We start from the raw sequence: 11,914 nt of genomic DNA, 5'->3' as shown, positions 1-11,914 counted from the left end.
ATAAATGGTCTTCTCAAGATTGTCATTCAGAAAGGCAGTCTTGACGTCCATTTTCCAGATCTCATAGTCATAATATGAGGCAATGGACAGGAGAATTCAGATAGACTTTAACATGGCAACAGGTGAGAAAGTCTCCTCATAGTAGACTCCTTCAACTTGGTTATAACCCTTTGCCACCTGTCTAGCCTTGAAGGTTTGCACCTTCCCATTAGCACCCCGTTTTCTCTTGTAGATCCTTTTGCAACCTATAGGTTTATCCCCATCAGGTTGATCTATATGATTCCAAACTGAATTAAAGTACATTGACTCCATTTCGAGATCCATAGCTTTGATCTGTTCATCTTTGTCAACATCCTTCATTGCCTTCTTGTAAGAAAATGGATCCTCAACATCTCCGTCAGCTACTAAAGCTAGGATTTCTATTAAACTCATATAACAGATGTTTGTTTGCTATCGTGAGATGCTTTAGGAGTGTATAAAGTAAAACAAATTAGAAGAATAAAGTCTAAGTATTGCGTTCTGCCTCGATGCGTTTAAATGAATGCAACGCGTTGGGGCTTTAATATTATGCACAGAAGGCATACAACTCCTTATAATAACGTTCAAGTTTTCCTAGATTAAACCCAAGTATAAATCTAATCTAGGTTCCTGGCAAGTCCAGGGTCGATTACAGGGATTCAGTTTCACTAACACGGATTATGCGTTGTACTTGCAGTAGGAGGTTTTTCCTAAATAAATGTGAAAGATGTATTATTTACACTAACATACTATGCCTGTGTAAGACAATACAAAAGAGTTGAGTGGAAAATGAAGAATCATGTGAAAATGGAATTTAAGTAGGTGGACACGTCGGTTAAAGATAATTGCACACAACTGATGTAATGTGGATGAAATGGGATGGGTTGCTTATCTTTCTGTTTATGCGTTAGACATCATTCAACACTTCTCAATGCGAATAACATACAAGCCTATCTCTAGGGTGCATGCATCTAACTTAGAATGCAAGAAACACAAGTAAGTCTATCTCTGGTTGTACTAGGCGTTCTACTTAATGCAGTTAACTATTCTTTCAAACAACTAAGTAAAGAAGCTTTCACCAAGTTGTCAAGTTGGTTTAGACGTTGGAACAAAATTTTGCATGAAGTATTAATGCTTTCAACAGAAGATAAACAGTAACAAAAGTGATGATAAAAAATATGAATTTTATAAAGGATCAATGAGTCTTTATAAAGAACTATATTCAATCAAAATGAAATGAAAATGATATTAAGAGAGAAACTGAGTTAAGCCAAAGAATACAATCTCTTGTAGTTCTTTGGCTCAATCTTGTTGTGTACAATCACTTTAAAGAGCCGAGGACAGAGTATCTTTCTCAAGAACTTTCTCCACTCCCTGGCTGGTAGTGGTGATGGTTCTCAGCTCCTTCGATCATCTTACACCTCGACACAGCTTGTACAAACTAAAACCAAGTCTACAAATTTACAGAGAGTATGGAGCTTTTGATTGTCTGAACTCTTAATTCTGGAGGGTCTTCAAGTATTTATAGGCGTTGGTCTCGTCCACTTGGAGGATGGGCTGCATTTAAGTCCATGCCCTGGTCAGTATTAAACTCCATGTCCTGGTTGGCCGCCTGACCTTTGGAAGCTTTTTAGACGCCACCTGCTGCTGGAAGCTTTTTAGACGCTGCCTGTTGTAGGTGCCCATGCTTGCAAGTGGTGATGTGACACAATCAGCCCGGAGCATTGAATCTTCTATGCATTGAATTCCCTCCGACGCATGGCTCATGTGTTAGCGCATTTCCTGCGGCATTTGTCTAATGCGTTATTGTCAGTTCATGCGTTGAAATCTTGCAAAGTAGTGCGTTAGCGTTGCGATTTTTAGTGATAAACTTATTTTACATGAAATTGCTATTGTTTAAGTAAATCCATGCGTTTATATTAAAAATGAGGATAACTTATCATTAAAAACCCTAATTGTTCTAACTTAAGAGCACAGATAACTTGTATTTTTACAAGTTATCAACAGACAGACGGGTTCGCAACCCTTCCACTATGTCGAGGCTCCCTTAACATTTGAGGTGGATTTGACCTACTAGATGATACAACTTCAACAACTCTTGTTGAGGTGTTGGGTTCTTCAACAACTCTAGTTGAAGGTTCAATAGTTTCTTTGGAAAGTTCATTCAACACTATTTTACTGTGGGGCTTTTGCTCACTTATGTAGTCTTCTTCTAGAAAAGTAACGTTTGTCGACACAACACTTTATTTTCCTTAGGGTCGAAGAAGTAACCACCTCTCGTTCCTTTGGGGTAGCTTACAAATAGGCACAATTTTGAATGAGGTTCCAGTCTCTTAGCATTTTCCTTAAGCTCATGTTCTGGGAAACCCTAGATTTTGAAATGACGTAAATTAGCTTTACGACCATTCCATAATTCCAAAGGTGTTTTAGTAACACTCTTGAATGGAACAAGTTCAAAATATACGCTACAGTCTGTACTACAAAACTTTAAAACGAATCGGATAAGGAAACGTAACTCATCATAGACTGAACCATGTCCAACAGAGTTCAATTTCTCCTTTCTGATATACCATTCTACTGAGGTATACCAGGTGCTAAGAGTTGGGATACAATTCCATGCTTTATCAAATAGTTTTGGAATGTAAGATCCAAAAACTCTCTACCTCGATCAAATCAAAATATTTAAATTGTTTTATTTAATGCATTTCAACTTCGGCCTTAAACTCTTTGAACTTTTCAAATGATTCAGACTTATGTTGCATTAAACAAACATATCCATACTTTGAATAATCATCAGTAAATTTGATGAAATATCCAAACCCTCCTCTTGCTTTTACATTCATCGGACCATAGAAGTCTGAATGTACTAGCTCTAAGGGTTCTTTGGCCCTGTGATCTTTTCTAGTAAAAGATATTTTAGTCATTTTACCTTCAAGGTATGACTCACACACAGGTAAAGAATTTTCTTCTAACTCACTTAGAAGTCCATTCTTTACCAATCTCTCAATCCTATTGAGATTAATGTGTCCTAATCTCAGGTGCCAAAGTTAGGCATTTTCTTTAGGAGAAATTCTAAGTCTTTCATTTTGAGTTACCGCAATTTTAAACATTTTAATGTTAAGTAAAGATTATCTTCGAGATTTGCAGAATAAATATATATGTCATTTTTGTAAATAAATACTTTAGTTACATTAAAAGGCATAGTATAATTTTGTTCTAACAGACATTTTACAGAAAAAAGGTTCCTTTTCAAACTTGGAACCAAAACTACATTATCTAGTATAACATATGATTTCTGTAAACAATGTCGAAATCTTCCCACTGCTTTAGCTGAGACGACGTGTCTAGTTCCAACCCGCATTTTCATTTCCCCAGCTTCCAATTGTCGTCAGGAACTAATTCCCAGAAATGAAGAACAAACATGGTCAGGAATGAATTATCCTGTCCGAATCATTATTCTCAATTAAACAGGTTTCGAAAACAAGCAAATCATATTTATCTTGCTTGACCTTTTTCTTTTCTACAAGTATTTGAGACACTTTCTCTTCCAATATCCCTTTTGGTTGCAATGGAAACAGATTCCCTTTGCAACCTTGGCCTTCTTGCCCTTTTGGACAGCTGTTGGTGGGTTAGCTTTCCCCTTTCCACCTTTATTTTTCTTCCACTTTTTGGTGCTGAAAGAAGAAGGCACAGACTTTGTCCCAACCTCTGAAGAACTTCTTAGAAGATGAAGCAACATTTGCCTCACCCTTATTTCCTTGGTTTTCATCAAGGATTGGAAGGTCTATAGCTCATTGAGCAAGGTGAACAGGATGTAGTCAATCTTGTTCATAACAACATTGTTAAAAAACTGCAAGAAACTTTCAGGAAAAGATTCCAGTACGAAGTTAACTTGATTGGCGTCATTGATGACAGACCCATTCATCTCTGCCATGTTGAAGTGGACCATCATGTTGAAAACGTATTTTCATACAAATGCCCCTTATTGCATACGAGCATTGAAGATGCTTTTTAAAGCGTCATGCCTAAGTTGTGCAAACATTTTTCTGTGTTGAGGATGATGCCCTAAACTCTTATGTCCTGTAGTTTGTAAACACAGTTTTGAACAAACGCTTGTGATGTATAATATATGATATTTTCTTCACTTCTGTATATAATCGTTGGATGTTTTATTTGCTTTATCACAAACCAATAAACTAAGATCCCTGGTTGTCGTTTGTAACTTAAGCATGTATGTGGAGACATACAAATAGATCATGTCTAAAGTGATAACCAAAATGGTCTATAGTGTAGATATAGGAGGGAAACCTTATCTTGGAAACGCTACGGGTGCGGCTCGCTTTGTAGAATAGTTACAAGTGTTATAACTTGCTACAGATGGTCAAATCCTGATCATTCATGTAGAGACATGTGAGCGGGGGCGTCCTATACAAATGAGTTTGTATGAGACCGGACCACGAAGTGTTATAGTATCGTTATATAATGTCGTTCATGACAGGGACTTCACTTCACTAGGATGACCATAGGTAACATGACCTCAATCCTGACTGAGTTGGGAACTCCTGCCTTTGAGGGTGGTCCTTTGATTTGCTTGGTTGCCAGTGGCCAGTTCGCCAGCTCAAACCTACCACTTTGGGGATTCATCTAATTTGGGAGCTGGGAACTCAGCTACACAAGATGGAATTCACTCCTTCTCCGAAGTAGGGGTTAGTAGATAGATTGCTCCCTTAAGGGCTGAGTCCGGGGATTGAACGATGTGGTGCCACACACCTTCTCATGGCCCGCGAGGTGTCCACATATAGTAAGACTATGTTGTATTGTTCATTAGAGGGATCGGTGGTACTTAAGGAGTTAGATGTAACTACAAGGGTAAAATGGTAAATTGGCCCAACTGTACCTACGTGCATCTGTGAATGGTTATCGTACTATTGATTGGTTATATTCGATGGATACAGAAATATATCTGTGGTGAGAAGAGTGTCGCTATCGATCTTTAGTAAAATGTCTGACAGTTAACAGATGGTGGATCTCGTGGCTAAAGAGTTTAGTCAGCTATTCACGTACCGTTGGAGCTTCGAGCCATAGGTCCATAAGGTCCCCTTGGTAGCTCAATGAATTCAAGTAGAGAATCAATTTTTGGGTCAGTTTTAAGTGTTCAAATTCACAAAAGGGAGTTTGATTATATATGATTGAACTGGTCAATTATATATGATATGGTTGACTTTATGTATGAGATACATTAATTGGAGGAAAATGATATAAATATGGTTTATATCTAGTGGAGGAGAAAAAGACTATGGTTCATAGGTTGCATTTGATGTGATATTAAACCATAGGTTAATGAATATAATATGATTATATTTATTATTTAATTTGACAATTATAGGATAATTGTTATGACGATTTTTTCTCCGTAACTGTGTGATAGTGGGAGGTTGTTTTCAGTTTTCGTAACTGAAGGATAAAATGAAAATTGTTTTCATTTTGCAAAGAGATCAGACATTCGCTCATGTTTAGTGTATACTTTCTATCGCATAGCAATCTGAGAGCCTACATGATAGCTCAACATTTCTAAATGATCGTAAACCGTCGCGTAGTTTACTAAACGATCACATAGAATTTGCTAAAAAATCGTCTAGTTTTTTCCTACACAATCGCTCGCTCGAGAGTTTACTAAACAATTGTCTATATGATCGTGGCCTATTTACTAAACGATCGTGTACCTCTTCCTAAACGATCAAGCATCGTCTATACAATATACTTCAATATTCTTCTAGTTGCTTGGTCGTGGTATATGATCTTCTCTTCCTCCTTCCCTCTACCAAATCCAACAAAGCCCACACCTCCTGGATTCTCACATCGAGAATACCGAGGGTTCTAAGTGGTGGTGTCCTCCCTACTGTTGTGTACATGATGAGGCTGTTTGTGGCTAGACGATTTGGTGGACGATTGCTTGGGCATTCTCAACGAGAGCGAGAGGAGCAGTCCTTGTATGAGAACAAGTTCTAAGGCGAAGAAGGGTTCTTCAACTGGTACATTTCTTGTTCTCTTGTTGTTTAAGTTTCAAAGCATGCGTGTAATTAGTTGTTAAATGCATATCTATTTTGTTTGATTATGATTACATTAAATCTGTCACAATGATTTTGGAACGTCTCGTTTCCGCTCAGAGGTACTCTTTGATAAGAGTTCCTTCAATTGGTATCAGAGCTAGGTTCTGATATTCCAAATTCATTGATGCAAAGAATAACATTTACTTTCTTGGTGGGTAAAGCATGTTTGCTGCCTGTTTAAGCGTTAAAGAGTTTGTGGATGTGGGATTAATGGAGTTTCTGGGATAAAGCCTCTGGTTGTTTAAATTCTTTTACATTTGAAGTTAATTGTAAGGGCCCCTGCATTTTGGGTGTATTAACTTGCTATCGAGTCTGTAATTTCAAAGTTGTTTGAGTCTGTGAGTCGCTCATGAAGAAGCTTAATGGCAAGGATTTGTTGTTCTTCGAAGATGAAAACGACCAAGCATTGGTCGAGTCATGTAAACAATGGGGTAAATGATCGTAAAGTATCGGATACTCGGGAGCAGGTTGACACGCGCACATTAGACGATCATGTAACTCAGCAAGCTTCATAGCTTAGTTCCTGACTACACAATTGCGGAGTAAATTTACTTAATCGTTTGTTAAGTGATTGTCTAGACGATCGCGCTTCACAACTACGTTGTCATCTAAATGATCGTTTAGAACTCACATGTTTTGTCTTGTGCGTTAAACGATCGGGTATCTCATGCTTCATCGCATAATTATTGGTACTCAATCGTAGCTAAATAATTGTATACCCAGTTGTGTTTACTAAATGATGGGAGCTTCGCCCGACGATTCAAGACCCAGTTCGCTTGTGAATCGGTTTGCTCGATGGTTTATGTAATAGATAGATTTTTTCTTTCCAGTTTTAAAGTGGTTCATCCCAGTCCATTAATCTTTTTTGAATGTACATAGGATGTATGTTTATTTATATGTCATATGGTATGCCATATAGAAGAAATCCTACCTTAGGTTATGTATTGGTCATGCATCTTCTCTTGATTATAAATGTTATGATTTAGAGAAGTATGATTTAAATTACGTAAAAGCATGCTCATCTCAGGGAAACTCGAGAGAGAACCCAAAGGCGTGGAAAAGCAGAGAGTGGGTCGACTCTCGTGAGAGCGAGACTATCTTTTGAACAAAGTAGAAAAGACAGTGTAAAAGCCTTGGGAAGCAAGAGATTGCTACCAGACTCTTTATTCTTATCTTGCATTGTTATTTTGTACTTCAACTCTATATCTATACAATGGAATTTCTTTATCTACATCTGTTCACTCTCTTGAAAGCACACATGAGTAGCTAAATTTACTGAATGGGTTGAGAAGAACTAAGCTAACATGACCTAGGATCTTCATCGAATGCGATTATCTTGTTTTATGCTTTGCCCAACACCCCTTTAGAGCTACTCGAGAGAAAGTCTAAAGAAAGAACCTAAGACTTAAGAGAGCTAGGTTAGAATTTAGACTCGAGAGAGCAAGATTAGATATGCATAAGCAAGAGATAGGGACTTAAAGATAAGCTCTGTTTGCCAACCTGCATCGCATGCACCCTAGAGATAGGTTATGATATTATGTGGTCGCCATATTTGTTTGTGTGTCATTTTGTCATCACATAAATAAGAATAGAGGCTTATGTGTAGGTCCTATAGACTCATCACATATATCGCATGCGTTCTAGTATTAGAAGCCGTAGCATTTGCGTCAAGAGATGGTTTGCTATTGTATGTGTGTTGCATGATTGCATAACATGAACATATCTTAGGAAGTGTTAGCCGAACCCCTTCTCAACTCGTTCACCGCATATTCATCGCATCTTCCGTATTATCAACTTTTTTCGTGACTCTGCCACATTCGTTTATTTTATTACCGCAACAATAAACCAAAAAAACTATTTGATTTCTTGGTTACCGCAAAATCTTCTTGAAAATTACCACCGCATACCATTTTCCTTAGTCCCTGAGTTCAACCCTGGACTTACCAGGAAACTCAGTAGGGTTTATAATTGGATTCCGCTGAGAAAACTTGTTGCTCAACGCATTTCCGTCACCGCATTTCATTCCATAATTTCACCTCATAAAATAATGCATCAACAGTAGATGATATCCTACTCATTGGGATTGATGTAGGACTACTGACTGAAGTAAAAAACTGGCTAGCGACCCAATTCCAAATGAAAGATTTGGGAAAGGCTTAGTTTGTTTTGGGTATACAAATCTTTTGAGAGCGTAAGAACAAAGTGCTAACGCTGTCTCAGGCATCGTACATTGACAAGATGTTGCTTAAGTACTCGATGAAGAACTTCAAAAGGGGTCTACTTTGTTCAGGCATGGAGTTACTTTGTCTAAGGAAATGTGTCCTAAGACGCCGTTGGCAGTTTGATGTATGTGATGCTCTGTACTAGACCAGACATCTACTATACTGTGGGAATAGTCAGTAGGTATCATCCTAACCCAAGCAAGGGTCATTGGATCGTAGTTAAGAACATCCTCAAGTATCTTCAGAGAACGAGGGACTACATGGTCGTGTATGGAACTAGAGATTTGATCCTTACTGAATACACAGATTTTGACTTTCAGACTGATAAGGACTCTCGCAAGTCTACTTCAGGGTTAGTTTTTACTCTTAACGGAGAAGCAGTAGTGTGGCGAAGCACTAAGCAGGGGTACATCGCTGACTCCACGATGGAGCCGAGCATGTAGCGGCTTATGAAGCTGCTAAGAAGGCTGTTTGGCTTAAGAAGTTCCTATGACTTGGAAGTTGTTCCAGAATGTCTAGGCTCATCACCCTCTATTATGACAATAGTGGTGTTGTGGCGAACTCCAAGGAGCCCAAAAGTCATAGGCACGACAAACACATAGAGCGAAAGTATCATCTCAAATGCGAGATAGTGCATCGAGATGTAATAGTCACAAAGATCACTCTGGAGCAAAACGTTGCTGACCCATTTACGAAGGCTCTCATGGCTATAGTTTTTTAGGGTCACCTTCAGAGCATGGGTCTACAGGACCGCTCGCGGCTGGACTAGGGGAAGTGGGAGATATTTTTGTACTGGGCCTTAGTGCCCTAGTTTATTGTTTTGTACTAGTTATTTGTACACTGATGACGGGCATAAATGCACGTAATTGTAGGCCTTTTATTTAGAATTATGAGAGCTGTTAAGTAGAATATGCGATGAATATGTTAGGAATTCATGAGAAAACGAGTTTGCGCCGATCGGCATTAAGAATCTCAGCTAACCCACTATTATGCATTATTATACATTCAATTTTTTATTTTTGTAGCAACCGCAGAAAGAGATCGCATGCGCGAAAGCCAGGAAATCGCAAAGACGACTACATGCGGGGATCTCTCCATCACAGGGGTCAACGCATACGTCCGACGCATGGATGTTGCGGCCATTAACTGCATGTGGCCATCAAGCGAATGCGGTCATCGCACAAAAGTTGTGGCTACAGAATAATAACCATAATAAAGGGATGACCGTAAGGTTGGTGGAATGCAAACATGAACGCATACCTTGGGAGTATCAAAAGATGATGTTGACATTTCACCTACCACGCCGTTAGTAGCAGAGATTTAGAAAAGGACCATCGCATCGCGAATGTCAGATTTAGAGCAGGTCCAGAAATGCTATTGGCGATCAAGCTCTATAAATAGAAGTTGTAAAGCAGAATTTCAAATCATCCAAGTTTCTACCTTTGGGTGGATCCTTGTGATCCAGACCAAAGCGTGAGAAGATAGCTTGAGAGTTCTTCATTCTGAGTGACGACCGGAGCCTTCGCCAGAGTCAGAGCTCGAGAGAGTCTACTCCACCGCCCATCCATGGCACCACCGGCAGCCTTGACACACATCTACTGTTAGCAAGATATTGCTTCCAGCTGGCCCTCCATTTCTCTTCTTTCCTTGTATTGTATTACAATTTGGCTTAAGGAATTAATACATTTTGTGATCAATGCATTTCTATATTTTCCTTCGATTCCATCTCCATCTTCATTTACTTAGCATCATTTACTTTCATCGCATCACTAAGTAATATTGTTAGAGTATCGCATACTTAATCATGCGGCATAAGAATATGAAGCATCTAACAAACCACTGGGAGGTGTGCGTTGCGCGAGTGTTGTGAGAAAACCTTATTTGCTTAGGGTGAAGCTATAAAAACGCTTGTTGGATGTAATGCTTGTTTATGAGTAGAATCAGCAGCAACTAACTGTGTGGGAGGGTAAGTGGTTGGTTGTATTAAGCAATATAAGCAAGTGTTCACTAGAGATAGGAATAATTTTACGTCAACTAGGTTTATGCGATTACCTTGTCTTATGAGCGCATCATTCATCATTTAGGCATACTTAGGAGAGTAGTCTAAAAACCAAATCTAAGTCTCGGAAGAGCGGATTAGATCGCATAAGCAAGAATGGGAACTTAAGAATAAGCTTCGTTTGCTATTACACAGCGTATGCACCCTTTAAGTAGGATATGGTCGTATGCGGTGATTTCGCTTATGTGTGAGAGCATGTGAGCGGGCATATGGAGGCTTAGAAATAGGCTTTTCAACACTATTGCATATACATCGCATGCGTCTACGTTAAGTATGTATAGCATGATCGCATAGCTTGCGTTGGCCGGGGTTGCCCTTACGGTCAAGTTTAGTGTTGTAGTGAAGACACCCTCACCTTTTCATCTATTTTTCCATGCATTTTACTATGCATTAACAGTTTTCGTGTCTCTACCTCTTAGTTATACTTGGCTTTGTCTGTTAGTTAGGAGTAGGAGTAGTGCTTAGCCCATAACACTCATCATTCTTTTATATATTTGCTGCATACACATTACCGCATACCATTTAGCTACAAGTCCCTGAGTTCTACCTCAAATCACCCAAGAAACTTGTGTTCTCGTTATACTTGGCGAGAGCGCAAGAAAACTTGTGACAGGAATGCATGGTCATTGCATATAAGATCAACATATACATTCCATTCCAACGCATGACCACCGACGCATGAGAACTAACGCATAACTTAAGACATGCATTGCAATATTATGTTCACAAATTTACGTCACCAAGTTTTGGTGCCTTGCCGGGGACTTGGTAGCTAATTGTGTGTTGAGTTTTGTGTTTTCGCAAGCAACCTTTTTACTTTGGGAGTATTGTAGCTTGTGCGACCAAGTTACAAACAATATTGAAGTGTAGGCGATGCGCCGAAAGCCAGTATTGACCCTAAGATAGAAGGAAAATCAGTCACATGAGCTAAAGGTAGTTCTAAGCGCATGACGGCCGACACGTGCCCACCAATTGTCGGTAGTTCTAGTGGTCAGAACGAGCTTCTTGACCTAAGCAGTTGAGAGCGATCTCTTGCATGAGAGACTCCTTGCGGTGACCTCACTCCAATTTCTCCAGGGATGTCTTCTACTCTATCTTTACCTTGCTTTCCTAGTTAGTTTATTTTTATTGTTATTTTAGATATGCGACTGCTTTCTTGGATGTGGTGCGTTTGCTCTTTGTAGGTGCGGCAATTATTCTCCTTGGTGCACAGTTACAACGGAAGGATCCTTCTCATCATTCAAAGCATGGCTTCGACCGCATAAATTCCAAAGCATGGTCGCAAGTGTTATTCTACTTAAAGTTCTTTTCTTGTTATCTTTTATGCATTATCCTTTTGAAATTCTCTTTGTCCAATTGCTTTCCTTTGTGATGCATCTATGATGGTACATATAATTCACTACATCCGCTAACTAAGTATTGCAAAGCTCACCTTACTTTTAATAGCATCGTTAAATTTTAACAGTCTAAGTTTTATTAGGTGCAAACCTCTACTCAAACATTTG

Source organism: Benincasa hispida, chromosome 4 (assembly GCF_027475165.1).
Source record: "Benincasa hispida cultivar pf3 chromosome 4, pf3_genome.v1.1, whole genome shotgun sequence".
In the NCBI taxonomy this organism is placed as follows: Eukaryota; Viridiplantae; Streptophyta; class Magnoliopsida; order Cucurbitales; family Cucurbitaceae; genus Benincasa; species Benincasa hispida.
The sequence above is the reverse complement of the archived record's forward strand: the minus strand, read 5'-3'. Positions refer to the sequence as shown.